At 41.2% G+C, this 15574-nt stretch overlaps 1 protein-coding gene across 1 annotated transcript in view; it reads left to right on the top strand.

The window, feature by feature from the left end:
* LOC124594696 (dynein axonemal heavy chain 3) overlaps positions 1–15574 on the top strand; it is a 1186267-nt gene that overhangs the window by 25157 nt on the left and 1145536 nt on the right. The window lies entirely within an intron of this gene.

Genomic DNA, 15574 nt, shown 5'->3' with positions numbered 1-15574 from the left:
GTCTCCTCTCTATTTTAGCATTGTTTAAAATGGATACAATTGGATGTGTGAAGAACCTCACACTGTATCACTTCTCATATTGCGAGTCATAAGCTGACGATGAAAATCAAACTGACTACCACTACCACCAGTTCCACTGTATACCATAATGGGTTAGTGACCTCTATAATGAGACACTTTGCTTGATAAACGATTTACTGATAGGTTCCACTACTGCTGTGTTAACAATATTATGAGAAGGAAAGTTGCTACTCACCATATAGTGGAGATGCTGAGTCACAGATAGGCACATCAAGAAGATCCTCACAATTAAAGCTTTTGGCCATTAAGGCCTTTGTCAATAATAGACACACATATGCACACACACCACACCCGACTGCAGTCTCAGGCAATTGAAACCAGTTGCAGTTGCCTGAGACTGCAGTCGGGTGTGGTTGCGTTTGCCTGTGTGTGTGTGTGTGTGTGTGTGTGTGTGTGTGTGTTGCGCGTGCACTTATGTGTGTCTACTGTTGACAAAGGCCTTAATGGCCGGAAGCATTAATTGTGAGAGTCTTTTTGTTGTGCCTATCTGCAACTCAGCATCTCTGCTATATGGTGAATAACAACTTTCCTTCTAATAATATTGCTACATTCCATCCTGGATTTTCCATCGTTAAATCTGATGTTAAACCAGATCAACTGCATCTCCACATGTTCAGGAAAATGTGCAAATAATTGTTCTGTCTGCCATATAAGAATTCCCTTGCAGGCTTTGCAGTATTTGCCAATACATTTACATTGATACTATGCAAGCAGTGTAACAGAAAGTACTTCAGATAACCATACCATTTTCTCTCTCTTCAGTTCCATGTATGAATAGTCTGTGGGAAGAATTAATTGTATTTAATCTATAAGTATGTAATTTCTTCTGATTTTGACATTTCTCAGAATGTAAGCACTCAGAATTTTATTGATTAACCTGTACATGATGCACTGTGCTTCTCTTGATAAGTGTGCCAGTGATGAGCATCTGTCACACTGCTATGGTTCAAATGGCTCTGAGCACTATGGGACTCAACTGCTGAGGTCATTAGTCCCCTAGAACTTAGAACTAGTTCAACCTAACTAACCTAAGGACATCACAAACATCCATGCCCAAGGCAGGATTCGAACCTGTGACCGTAGCGGTCTTGTGGTTCTAGACTGCAGCGCCTTTAACCGCACGGCCACTTCGGCCGGCTACACTGTTATGTTCAAGAAATAAATCTATGATGAAATGCGCTGTTTTTCAATGGATTTCATCTGTCTCCTCTATTAAATTTCCTTCACAGGATTCCAAACTGATAAGCAATCTCGAGATTCAGCCAGATGAGGATTCTGTGGATGAATTTCATTCCCTTAGGATTCTGCCATTGAGTTTGTCTGGAATCTGGCTCTCCCACTATAAATTTTTTTTTCAATTGTTCCATTTCAGATCACACCTAGTTTGACTGCCAGTGTGTAATCATTGTCTTTGCACCTGTTGATGTGCAGTATGTTACATTTATGTACAACATATTTGTGATAATGTCAGGTGCATTTCACAAACTTTTTCTGACATTGTGTGTTCTCCTGCGTTTGACAGTGTCATCCAAAAACCACAACTTCAGACACTATTCACCAGATCATTTACAAGTAATCCTCTGTGAAGTTGCCTAGTTTAGAGGTGTTCCCCACATGACCATCTCAGATACTGTTCTTGTTTTGTATGCAGATTTCCTGAAATTTGTATCTCACAAATTTTAATAATTTATGGGATATGAGCCTCTTAAGTGAAGAACTGCAGAATATGATGACATTTTACATATTTTGGCTAAATCTGAAATGCTGTGCTGCACTGAACAGTCATTGTAAAGTTGTAAAACTTGACATAATGTTTTAGCAGCTTGCAGAATGGGCATTCTGCATGTTTTGTTTGCTAATTTTTTTTGCTAAGCTTTTCCTGTTTCCAGTCACGACAATAAAGTCCATGGTTTCTCAGTCCTTTCATCTACTCATAAGTAGTAAAAAAGTATCAAAAACAGTGATACCAACTGATTAAAAAAATGATCGACACAGCTCCAGCACTACTTTCACACACGTCTGACAATTTTTTAAGTCTTCTGTTGGGGTGCTGGATTTAATGGGGTGCACTTCAAGATACCAGATTTTGTAGCCTCTTTTTGTGAGCTTCATCGGCATTTACTGTTTGAGAGATGTGCATCCCTTGAATGCCACCATTGATTCAGCAGCTACAATTGTAGAAGTTGTCTCATATTCTGACACTTTCTTGAACGACAAGAGACAGTGCAGTGTTGGGTTGCATGACTCACATGTCTCTTGCAGTTGACTTACACGTTGTGCGTGCAGCCAATCCTCTTATTTGGGTCATCAGCTATGTCGCTCTCACAGTTTAATTTTTCTCTGAAGACAGTATCAGGTTAAAGGGAATAATATTAATAAGACGGAAGCTTGGGCCACTCCATCAAGCTGTATTGGTCCACTTGTATTACAAATTGTATACGAGGGGGGACCCAAAAGTAACTGGAATCGTAATGCTGCACATTGTGTACTTGTAGTAGCAGGTTGCGCCACCAGAGTGCTGTAGTAGGAGCTCTGCTGAGTCATTCTGCCATGTGACATCACCCAACAGTGAGAAGTGTGGTTTCTTTGGCAGTTCTTGAGTATGCATACAGTGCAGACGTGACACGAGGAAATGGCTAGTTCTTACAAACAACGTGCGGCAGTGAAGTTTTGTTTCTTGCTCGGCTAGAACGCAGCAGAAACTGTTGTGATGATTCAGGCAGCTTACAATGACTATGCTCTTAGTAAAACGCAAGTGTACGAATGGTTTTCTCAGTTTAAAAAGGGAGAATGGTGGTTGAAGATCAGCCCCATTCCGGTTGACCTTCAACTGCTCGAAGCGAAGACATCATCGACAAAATCCGTGATCTCATCAGTGAAGATCAACGCAGGACAATTGACCAGCTCGAGAACTTGTCCGGGTTGTCCTGGAGCTCAATTCAGCGCATCTGGACTATCGATTCGGGGATGCAAAGAGTGGCAGCAAAATTCGTGCCAAAGCTTCGTACCAGAGATCAAAGGGATCGTCGCGTTCAAGCCTGTCTCGAAATGAAGGACTTGTTCAAAGATGAAACTTCCTGGCAGATTAAAACTGTGTGCCAGACCGAGACTCGGATTGGTCCCAAGTTCGAGTCTTGGTCTGGCACACAGTTTTAATCTGCCAGGAAGTTTCATATCAGCGCACACTCCACTGCAGAGTGAAAATCTCATTCTGGCGTTCAAAGATGATCCACATTTTTTCAACAAAATCATTACAGGTGATGAGTCATGATGCTATGGGTACAATCCAGAAAGTAAACAAGTCATCACAATGGAAGTCACCTGGCTCACCTCTATCAAAAAAACCTTGACAAGTGAAATCGAATGTGAAAACGATGAATTCTATTTGGAGGTTATGAAACGGCTTCACAGAAGTTCGTCGCGAACACGTCTGGCTTTGTAGGATTCTGGCATGTGGTTCCTGCATCAAGACAATGCTCCCGCGCACATGGCTCTCAGCGTTCGCCAGTTTTTGGCCTCAACAAAGACGACTACCATGATCCATGCACCCTATTCGCCGTATTTAGCACCCTCGGACTTCTTCCTATTCCCGAGGATGAAAAGAGACGTGAGAGGGAAGCACTTTGCAGATGTGGAAGACGTAAAACATAATGTCATGCAAGTGCTGGCAGGTATAAAAGAGGATGAATTTAAAAGGTGCTTTGAACACTGGAATAAATGTTTTGACAAGTGTATTAATGCTAATGGAGAGTACTTCAAAGGAGATTAAGGTTGTATTTGAAAACAATAAAGTATATGCTTTCTAGAAACAAATTCCGGTTATTTTTGGGTCCCCCCTCATATAATGAAGAGCTTGTTTATGTTTGTCTGTCACTCCTTGCTTGCGAGATGTCTATATCTCATAAAGTTAGGTATTGTAATCATTTCCTTCTATAATAAACTCCATTAATACGATTTGCTTGAATTTTTGTCTAGGGGTCTGAGAAAGCACCTCTCCAAGGCACCCTATATTAGATTAGTGGGCAGAACACAACAATATCGAGAAAGTTCAAAGAAGGGCAGCACGTTTTCTATTATTGAGAAATAGAGAAAAGTGTGTGATGAACATGGTACAGGGTTTGGGGAGGAAATCATTAAAAGAAAGGTGTTTTTTGTTGCGCCAGGATCTTCTCGAAAAATTTCAATCATCACCGTTCTCCTTCACATGCGAAAATATTTTTGACATTCATAGGGGGGAACAATCATCATAATTAAATAATGGAAATCAGAGCTCGCACGAAAAGACACAGATGTTCTTATCTTCCACGTGCTGTTCTAGGATGAAATGTTAGAGAATTAGTTTGAAGGTAGTTCAATAAACCCTCTGCCAGGCAGTTAGGTGTGATTTGCAGAGTAGCCATGTAGATGTAGATGTATGACTAGAATGTGTATATGGATGTGAATGTCTAAGAGTGAACTATAAGCTGGACAGGATAGAGGTTTTTGAAAGATGGATTGTTTGAAAAATAATGTGTGCAGTAAAACTACAGTTGGCTGTAAAAAGAGAGGCAATGAGGAGATCTACAAAAAGAGAGAGATAATATCAGAAGGAATGGCTAAAAGAATATTAATCTTTTTTGGACACCTCTACCAAATTAATGAGAACAGGCTTGGGAAACAAATGTGCCTGATTTATGGAAGAAGAAATCGACAGTAGCATGGATTACAGAAATAAAGAAAGAACTAGAAAGAAGCAACATCAAAGGATTGGAAATAACTGACTGGAACCTTTTGAGGAATAAAATACTAAATTTAGAAGGCTTTCAATGCAGAAGAAATAAGAAATCAGGAACAACATGGACAGAAGAAAGAAAAACACAACATGGGGAGAAAATGAAGGAGTATTGAAAAATAGAAAAACAAGGAAAGAAGAGGAATTGAAGCTGTAGCTCAGTATGAAAATAAAAAAGATGGCTTTTATAAACTCTTGTATTTTAAATGAAATGCCTGACCCACATTTGCAGTAAATGTCATTTGAAAGAGCATTATTCTCTCTACAGTGTATGAAATTTACACTATTAATGTGTTTTTCTCTGAATGTCTACAGTTATCTGCGAAAGTTTCTCATGCAAATCACTGTTGCAGAGCATCATTTTCTAACATCTAACATCTAAGAAGTAGTAAATGCATGCACAATATCAGTATTCGTCGAATGAAAAAATGGAACATGAATACTGTTCTCCAATTATTTTACTTTTTTGAACTGTTTTCCACAAGAAAGAAGTCATTGGCAATAAAACAATTTAATCGAACTCTGTTGTTGCAGGTGAATTTTCATGTTGCTGCTTTGTAATTATTATTAGTTCAGCAAGTGAAGACCTGCCAATATTTTCTCAGCTGCAGGAACACTTTGTGCTTCACTTTGCTACTAAACTAAATATATTTGTGTAATGACCACCATGATATTGATTAAATATTTGAACCCTATAAGTAACACTGGTAAATATATAGCGTGACTCAAGATGGAAGAACAGCTTTCAATTGTCTATTATAGTTAAACTATGGAAGATAGAAACACATTATGCATGTTACAGGGTAGACGGAGGTTTAGAGTTTTATGTTTGTGTGGACACTATGCAATACACTCAACATGAGCACCATGTGTTGCTTGAGAAGCATCAGAATGGTAGTCCATTTTGTTCCACACCCAAATCGATATAGCCCTGTTTATTGAATCAACAGCTTCAACAATTAGATTCCCCAACTCTTGAAGAGATGCTGCCATAGATAGGACAAAGATTCTGTGTCTTATGTACTCCCACAGACAAAAAAATCACAGAATTTGATGTCTGGTAACTTGGGAGGCCAAAGGCAGTGAACATCATCTTGTGGTCCACCTCTTCCATTTCATTGTTATGGGTGATGCTGTTAAGACAATGCCGCAACTCAAGGTGAAAGCGAGGCAGGGCACTATCATGCATGGAATCTTCGTGAAACTGAAGAAAGAACCATTTTTGCAGTGTCTCCAGGTATGTCATTGTGTCACAGTTTCCTCCGCAAAAAAGAAAGATCCATAAACTTTGCAAACAGAGTCAGTGCAAAACACATTCAGTTTTGGTGTCTGTTTAATGTTTGATGACGATGGCAGGATTTTGAGATCACACAATTCTTACATTAAAATGATTTACTTTACCCGATAGCTGAAATGTCGATTTGTCTGAGAAGATGAATCATTCGGAAAATGTGTCCTCTCCCATATTCTGGAGAATTGAAACACACAATTTGTACCTTCTGTTATGGTCGCTGGGACACAATTCCTGCAGTAACTGCAGTAACTTCATATGCAGACGTCATTCCAGAATATGCCATACCATTCTTTGAGAAAGTTGAAGTTCCTGGCCTGCCCGTCTTGTGGACTTCCGATGGTTCATTATGAATGCATCTCGGATATGCTCGACTTTTTCATCAGAGATGCATGGCCAACTAGTGTTCTACCATTTGCATATGTAACTAACTTTTTCAACATCTACATCTACTTCCATGAATTTTGTATGCCAGTCATGAATCTTCTTGTGCAAAGGCTACCTCTTGCTCAATCAATGGCAGAATGCATGTTGCACTTGAACAGTGGATTTACTTCATGCATATTCCAACACACTAAATGATTTATCTTATTGTGTTGTTGACATGTTGTTACAAACAAAGAACATAGCAGCTGTACAAAACTTTGAACATTCCTCTATCCAGTTTGTCTGTAATAAACAGTTGAGATCTGTCCTTTCTTTTTGAATCACCTGCTATGTACTTTTGGAACTACCACATATTAATTTTTATCTCCTGATTCACTGGTATAACAAATGGTGGACTTAGAAATACATAATGAATTGATTAATTTTTCTTTCCTGTACCTAAAGAGTACATACTGACATGTATTTCATTGTTAAGCTAAAAAATACTTTTTGACACTTAAAAGGTTAAGAACAAGTCGTGTCTTGTATGTTTTGATGTTCCTAATTTAAACTAGAGGTATGTGATGCTGTAAATATGATTCCCAATTACCTAATCGTGAATACACCCGAACTAAAAATTTATCACCATAATGTGCAATCCCTGCGTAATAGGATCGATGAAATTAACGTTCTATTAACACATGAACTTAATGATATCTCAGTGTTATGCATTTCTGAGCACTGGCTTAACCCAGAATTAATCCAGAATACGAAAATAAACAAATTTGTCTTGGCTGCTTACTACTGCAGGAAAAACAGCAAACAGGGTGGGGTAGCAATTTACACAAAGGAAAATGTAGATTTTATTACACTACCTGACTTAACTAGGGCAAATGTCGAAAAGGATTATGAAATTGCAGCTATAAAAATTACTCAGTTCAACCTGGTTATTGCTACAGTTTACCGATCACCGTCCGGGAATTTTGAACTTTTCTTAAACAAAATGGAGTCATTGCTAAATAAAGTAAATAAAATAGATTGTGAATTGATAATCTGTGGTGACTTCAATATTGACTTCCTCCTGAATAGTGGAAATAGGGAGACCATTTTGAACCTTGCAACGTCCTACAATTTAAAGGCTGAAGTAAAAGCAGCTACCCGAGTATCAGAAACTTGTCAAACAGCTCTTGATCAGTTTCTAGTAAAAAAGAGTTTACACAACACCTTACTAAAAATTTTCAATGCAGGTTTTAGTGATCATCTTGCTCAAATATTAAGCATAAAAGTACAAGGCAGTATTATTAACAACATGTCTCTTAGAACAGCATATCGAAGCTATAATCAGCATAATGTGAACTACTTCAACAACTTATTACAGAAAGAAAAATGGCTAGGAGTGTACAAAATGAACGATATAAATGAAAAATTCGACACTTTCATTGATACATTAACCCATTTCTTTGAACTTGCATTCCCACTGAAAACATTAACCATACGGGGAAACTCTAGAACAAACAGCTGGATCACAAAGGGAATAAGGGTTTCATGCCAGAAGGAAAGACTACTTCATGAAATATGTAACTCAAAAAATTCCTCACCTGTAGTACGCGCATACTATAAAAAATACTCCAAAATATTAAGAAAAGTAACAAAAGCAGCAAAAATAATGCATAATGATGAAATCATTTATAATTCAGCTAATAAATCAAAGGCTATGTGGAGTGTTATAAAAAAAGAATGTGGAGAATACAGACAACCTTGGAAAAATATAACACTATCACATAAAAATAAAAAAGTAACAAACCCCTTAGAAGTAGCTAACACATTTAACAACTTTTTCACAGGTGTTGCTGAAAATATGTTACAATCAAACTTTAAGAGCATCCAGGCAAATGAATATAAAATAAGTACATGTAGAGGATCAATGTACATCAGTTCTGTTTCATAAGATGAAGTAGCTAAAGCAACAAAAGGACTAAAAAATTCCAAATCGGCAGGTATTGATGGTATACCTGCAACAATGTTAAAGAAGAGCGCATCAAACCTAATTGAAGTACTCACACATTTATGCGACTGCTCACTTCAGGCAGGCACTTTCCCTGATGTGTTAAAAACATCAAAAGTTATTCCTGTATATAAAAATGGGGATAAAGACAATGTAAATAACTACAGACCCATCACAATTTCCTCCTGCATCTCTAAAGTACTGGAAAAAGTTATACTAAAAGGAGACGACGATGAACAGTTACAGCAGACAGTAAACACGGTCACGAAACAACTTAGCAGCTGGGCACAGAGTAATCAGCTTGTAATAAACAGTAAGAAAACCGTTGCTCTAAAATTCCACAATGTTCCTAACGAGGACATGTTTATCCCATCAGTCTCTATCAATGACGAACCAGTTGGTAACAGTACTGAAACCAAATTCTTAGGTCTTTGGCTGCAGAGTAACATCAGATGGAATAAGCATATTGAATGTCTCAATACAGAACTGAGCAAAACATGTTATCTTCTTTGTTCATTAAAATCATGCTGTAGTGAGAAAACAGTAATGAATGCATATCATGTGTACTTTCATTCTCGTCTTAGATATGGGGTCACCTTCTGGGGAAACTCTAAAATAGCTAATAGCACTTTTAAACTACAAAAAAGGGCCATTAGAATCTTGTTTGGGTGCAAGCCTAGAGACTCTTGTAAACCCCTGTTTAATAAATCTGGTATTCCCCCATTACCGTGTGTATACATTATGGAAACACTTTTGTTCTTTAAATTAAATGTAATAGGCAAGGACCAGAGGCTACAAAAAAACTGTGATATACATGAGCACTTTACCAGACAAAACAGGAACTTACATATGACTCAAATCAGCACAGCACTGTGCCAAAAAGGTACTTTTCACATGGGAGTTAAGCTTTATAACAAACTTCCTGAAAACATAAAAGCTATCACTGAGGTCAATACATTTGGAAAATCTCTAAAGTCATATTTACAGCATCACTGCTTTTATTCCATTGAAGAATATTTAAATTTATGAAATGTGTTATATAAATACTTGTGTGTAAAGTGTATTATTGTAAGCTTAAATATGTATGCCTTGAAATTACTTTCAGCCTGTATATTTATAACTTGACTTGTCCAATGTCTTATGCATAAGCTGCTATGTAGACAACAGAACCAATAAAATAAAATCTACAATCTACAAAGTCTGAATATTACACAAAATTTACAAGGTAGAGATTTTGCTCCTTTTGGTAAATCAATCTTCTTTAGTACTGGAGGGCAGTGTGGAGGGTAAAAATCATAGAGGGAGACCAAGAGATGAATACACTAAGCAGATTCAGAAGGATGTAGGCTGCAGTAGGTACTGGGAGATGAAGAAGCTTGCAAAGGATAGAGTAGCATGGAGAGCTGCATCAATCCAGTCTTAGGACTGAAGACCACAACAACAACAACAACAACAACAACCTACTTCCAGATCTGACACTTCATTTCACTGTCTGCAGCAGATTTGTAGCTAATACCTTGCTTTCTGTTAAGTGCATCTTTTTAGCAATTGAAACTCACAGTGACCAGTCTCTATTACTGATCCTCCCACTATGTTTTTTGGATACTTATTCTTCCATCATGAGGTGGATTTATTTAAATTAGTAAGGCTTAGACAATTTGTATATGTAGGATATCTACTGCTGTAGCATTAAGATCTTATTTGACTGGTGCTGAGATCCAGTTGGACAATGGGTAGCTTGTGTCCAACAAAGTAATTTGTGGCACATTAGAGACCCTTTTAACTGGCGGTGTAGATACTGTGCTGAACCATTTGCTGCTGAGTTATAAGCTTCAGTCTGCATGTGCTTTGTGTCTGTCAGAACAGCAAGGGATCTGAATACACGTGACTTGTGGGTATGGGAGAAAACAAGATATTTATTCCCACGTATACTCGATAACAGCTTGTGGTTATACAAACATCAATGTATGCACAATATAAAGCATGGAATAACAAACAAAAAGTAAACCAAGGAACAGCAACATAGATTCAGGTTGACACTGCCACCATATGTAAAATTTATGTGCGACTGTACATGTGCTGGGACAGAGCATCACAATAGGTCACTACATGACTCTCCCCTTAGTGCTATGATAGTACAAATTGAATTTCACTTGCCATCCGACCCTCTTAACCACTTCTTTCACGAAACCAGACAGTGTGCTACTTATGTCAGTGGTTCTAATGGGGAGTGGGGTAGTAATCCTCGGTATCAGTCTTGGAGTCGCAGTGCCTGGTGTTCTGTGTGCTTGTAGGGTACAGGAACACCTCTTACTGCAGATTTTTCTGTCTTCTTTGGCTTGTGCCCCATGTTTGTTGTAACATCTGTTGCATCCAGAAATGCTGGATTGATCCAATCCAATGCCACTATGGCGTGTGTATCGTTGATCATTATGTGGAAAGGACTGCTGTCCATACTGACTACTGGATACGGTTGTCCGTACGGTGACTGCAGTGGCGTACACGCTGTATCATTGCATAAGAACGTGTGCTGCAAAAGTGAACGAGTGTCTTTCCAGCTGGTTTCTAGGCATTGTCGGTGTCAACTGGCGCATGTGTTCTCCTAAGTGGGTGGCGAAGTCTGACGCAATGATTGTGTCATCTGCCATGCTGTGCAAAAACTCTCCAGGTGGGTGTAATGGTGTGACAGTTGTCCCTGCTGCTGCTGTGTGCTTCAGACCACTCTTAAATTTAACATTAATTGAAGAACTAAACGATTGACAGGCCATGTCTCTGTCCATTTTGGTGTTGTGTGACATCTCAGTGGTGCTTTTAATTGCTGATGAAGATGTTCAGCTGTTTGATGTGGGGTTGTGTGCTGTGGCACATACGCGCTTCATACGTAATAATGTGGCCAATGCTCTGAAGATGTAGGTTTCGTATTGCCATCCCTAATCAGTGGGCAATCCAGCCATAAAAAAACGTTTGTGCTACAGTTTCTGCTATGATGTTCTTAATTGGAAATGCCGCAGGCCACCTGGTGAACCTGTCTGCCACTGTGAGGCAATAACTGTAGCCTTCCGATGCTGTGACCTGGCATATGATGTCAGCAAGCACATGTTCAAAATGCTGATTTGGCAGAAGGAATGTACCTAACGGTGCTCTGATGTGCCGCACAATTTTATTCCTCTGGCATGCCATGCATCACTTTACAAGTGTTTGCATTCTGTATTCATATCTCGCCCAACAAAGTTCTGTTTGACTAATCTGATGGTGCCAGATTTTCTATTGATGCTATTGCCTGTACTCCGCGTTAATGCATCAGCGTTGGCCAGGAGGGGAAAGCTGTAGGCACCCATAAAGAAAACATATTTTTATATGCATGGAAGTTTAATGCCGTAAACAGGCAGGCCTGGAGAAGCCGCCGTGACTGAATGGGCTACTGCCCAAGAGAGCAAGAGAAGAGGGCGTCTGGTCGGTTTGGAAGCTGCCAGCAGAAGAGAGCGAATGGCGTGTCGCTCCCGGCAGCTGGCCACGGTTCCACTACCCCCCCCCCCCCCCCACCCCCCCTCCCCCACTTGACCACCTCCAAGCCTCCCTATTGGTCGGTCAGATCGTAAGACGAGCAGTTCGGTAGCTTTACCTCGTCAGCGACACATGAGTTTAACTGCTGATGGTTCAACACGTGAGTTTCAGGGTGGTTCTATCCGGTTTTGGGCAACATGACTGAAACGCTGCAACTTACCGCCAGGCAGAAGGCACTGACGAACATCAAGTTGAAAATAAAAATCCAATTTTTATACTAGTAAACCATATCAATTACGGCCCTCACTGTACACCCTTCTCCCCTCTGCAGGAGTGAAGCCTGGGGGGGATGGTAAAGTGACAGTTACTGAGGGGCTCCTGTGAAGGACGGCCTTACATAATTTTAACAATACATTATTGATTATTCATGTTTTGGGGTTAGATTTGTATTAAAAAATGACAATAATTGGGTGATGAATGCTTGCTTGACAAAATTTGGACGACGGGGGATGGTGCGGCGGTGGTGTGGGATGTTGCGAGTGGCAGCGTGGGTTGTGGCTATCAGCTGTTGGCAGTGGCAGCGGCGGTGGTTGCTGACCTCAGTGGGCAGCGGCGTGCTGTGACGCACTGCAACTTTAGCCGCAGTGTATAAGCAGGGGGGTTCCAGAAGGGTCAATGCACAGATCAAGAGGGGTGAGGGCGTAAGGGTTTAACACTCGTGGAGCACTTCAAATGCATATTTTGTTGCTTACATCTAAAGGAGGGCCATGCGTTTTCTTTTGGGTAGATTTTACGTATTTACTATTCCTTTCTGCTCACTGCTGTCTTTTACTGACTACTACAGTATGGGGGCAGCAAGGAACAGTCTTGCTCCCATTTCACAACTTAACATGGTATTTCCCAGGAGATTGCTGTTCAGGGACAGCAGAAGGGGGCAACTGAAGTCGCACAAAAAGTCCTTTTCTAAACGCTACTCATAGTGATAAATTAATAAAGATAATTTCTAAAGAGTATATACAGAACTAGGACAAGTGTATAAACACCTCCTCAGAGGGGGGGGGGGGGGGGGCGGTAGTGATATATTACAGGGATAGCTATTAAATAGTAAACCCTCCCCAGGGGGTCCACAACTCTTTTGTGGATACGTGCGTAATGAACACGGGACCCCGAGCTAGTGTGGCACTCCTCCCTTTCCGGGCTGCATACCTTCCTTTTCCACATCCCTCCCCATCCCCCACCTTCCCCCCCCCCCTCCCACCTACACCTCTTTCCTTCCCTTTCTCCCCCCCTGCGAGTATGTTAAGTGCCTACGTCCAGAGTCTCAGCCACAGACAGTTCTTCCATTGTTATCACAGTTCCTTGTTGTTTCTCGGTCGGATGAAGGTCAAGACCTCTCCACGGTCAACCCATTCATTATTCAGAAAGGTGTCGACGCAATTGCAGGTCCTGTAAAGTCTCGGTCCCGATTATGAAATGGCACCTTGTTGTTAGAAACAGTCAGTGCCCTCCAGGCACAAAAATTTCTGCGTACTTCACTGCTACACATCTTCTCTGTCCGGGTGGAACCACACCGCACTTTAAATTCATCACGAGGGGTCATTTATACACACTCCCTTGACGGATTGTCTGACGAGGAAATTCAAAACTACCTGTCTGACCAGGGCATAACGGCTGTTCATCGAGTCATGAAAAGGGTTGACAAGAACATCGTTCCAACCCGTACTGTCTTCTTGGCATTTGACAGAGTTCAACTTCCATCGACCACAAAAGTGGGCTATGAGATAATTTCTGTTCGCCCTTACGTCCCAAGCGCTACGCGTTGCTATCGGTGTCAGCGGTTCAATCATACCAGCCAGTCATGTTCCAATCTGGCCAAATGCGTTACGTGTGGCAAGGCTGCCCATGAGGATGCTTGACCACCTACACCCCCTCATCGCATCAACTGTATGGGTGCCCACACTGCTTCCTCTAGAGATTGCCCCATTTTTAAAGACGAACGGCTCATTCAGGAAATCAGAGTGAAGGAAAAGGTGTCGACCTTTGCTGCTCGAAAGTTATTTGCCAGTCGAAAGCCCACTGTGCCTCACGCAGGTAAATACAGCACTGTCCTTGCCTCTCCTCGGCCAACAAAGGAGGCAGCCACGCAGACTTGTGATCTCACCTTTAGTGCCACGGTCATCAGATCGGCCAGCACAAAAATCTCCCCACTCTCACCTGCTCACTCTATGGCTCACCCTTCATCGGGTTCTGCTAAATCCTGAGCCCCAAAATTAGACAGCAGGACTTCCAAAAAAGTGGCTACTCGTGAAGATTTTTATGTAACCCGACTTCGCAACCATCGATTCCTCCTTCCTCTCAACGTCCTGTTTCCATGAAGGCTAACAAGAAACCCAGTTCCTCTCTTTCTCCGCTACGGCGTGTCTCATCTACAGCACCACCTGGTGGTATGTTGAATTGCTGTTTAGCCTGGTGGCTGGAGTCCCGAAGCCTTTTAACACCTGCCCAATGCGGTTTCCGAAAGCATCGTTCTGCCGTTGACCATCTTGTTGCTCTCTCCACTTATATTATGAACAATTTTCTCAGGAGACGCCAAAGAGTAGCAATATTTTTTGATCTGGAGAGAGCATATGATACCTGTTGGAGGACAGGCATCCTCCGCACACTGTTCTCTTGGGGCTTTCGATGTCAGCTGCCCCTGTTTCTTCGTGAATTTATGGTAGAGCGCACATTTAAAGTGTGGGTGAACACTACTTTCTCCCAAGAAAACGGGGTACCCCAGGGCTCCGTGCTGAGTGTTGTACTGTTTGCCATTGCCATAAATTCAATTATGGATTTCTCCTTCCTGATGTCTCGGGGTCCCTCTTTGAATGACGTCTTCAAGGATGCCTCGATCGCCTCCACTCTTGGAGCATCGAAACCGGCTTCTGCTTTTCTCCCAGTAAGACCGTTTGTGTCAATTTTTGGCATCATACAGAGTTTCTTCTGCCTTCCTTACATCTAGGCCCTGTCAACCTTCCAGTCGCGGATGTCGCTAAATTCTTGGATCTTATGTTTGACAGAAAACTGTGTGGGTCCTCCCACGTTTCCTATTTTTCAGCTCGCTGTCTGCGATCCCTCAAACCCTCCGTGTGCTGAATGGTACCTCGTGGGGAGGTCTTAGTTGACTGGCAGTGAATCGACTATGTAGCACCTTGGAGAGGGGGGGGGGGGGGGGGGTAGGTGCAATATCATTAAAGCAAGATAGATGAGCACAGGTAATTACTAATATTATACGAAGAGGGGTGGTGGAATTTTGAGAAACTTCTCGGGCAGCTTGTGAGCCATCTAGTAAAATCAGTCACAAACCACGCGCTAGCTGGTTTGGGGGTAGGGCATCTTGTTGCCTAGGACTATGAAAGTCGTATAGCCTTGACAGTAGGAAGTGTTAGTGTGGGAGGACAGTGTCAAATATTCGGGGTTACTAGTGTGTGAATGTATGTTTTTGTTGTTGGTTGGTAAACAGTTCTGCTTAACTCCTATGCCAGAGAAAAGTAGAGGGAAGCAGTGCTGTAAAGCA

Source organism: Schistocerca americana, chromosome 2, assembly GCF_021461395.2.
Source record: "Schistocerca americana isolate TAMUIC-IGC-003095 chromosome 2, iqSchAmer2.1, whole genome shotgun sequence".
NCBI lineage: Eukaryota > Metazoa > Arthropoda > Insecta > Orthoptera > Acrididae > Schistocerca > Schistocerca americana.
This window is presented reverse-complemented; position numbering and strand designations above follow the sequence as displayed.